Source organism: Eimeria mitis, genomic scaffold, assembly GCF_000499745.2.
Source record: "Eimeria mitis Houghton genomic scaffold, Emh_scaff2504, whole genome shotgun sequence".
Lineage (NCBI taxonomy): Eukaryota > Apicomplexa > Conoidasida > Eucoccidiorida > Eimeriidae > Eimeria > Eimeria mitis.
Window position 1 is genome coordinate 689 of NW_013570845.1, and position 462 is coordinate 1150.

Sequence of the window (462 nt, forward strand, 5' to 3'; positions counted from 1 at the left end):
TTCTGTTGCTAGTGCTGCTGCTGCTGCTAGTGCTGCTGCTGCTGCTAGTGCTGCTGCTGCTGTTTGTGTTGTTGTTGCTGCTAGTGCTGCTGCTGCTAGTGCTGCTGCTGCTGCTAGTGCTGCTGTTGCTGGAGAGCGCGTGTGGGTGGTGTTCGCTCTTTGCATGCATCTGAAGCAGCAGCAGCAGCCTCCCTATATATTAGGTCCTCGGGGGCGCCGGACCGCTGATTGCTGCTGCTGCTGCTGCTGCTGCTGCTGCTCGTCCTGCTGCTGCTGCTGCTGCTGCTGCAGTGCAGCTGTCTTCCTGTGTTTCCTCTTCTTCTATAGCCCCCGATGTGTGCATGCAACTAAAAATGAGGGAGAATATTCTGTCTGCTGCTGTTGCTGCTGCTGCTCAGGGGCCTCGCGTGAGGTGTATGTACACCTCAGGACCCCCCTGGCCCCCATAGAAAACTCTCTGCA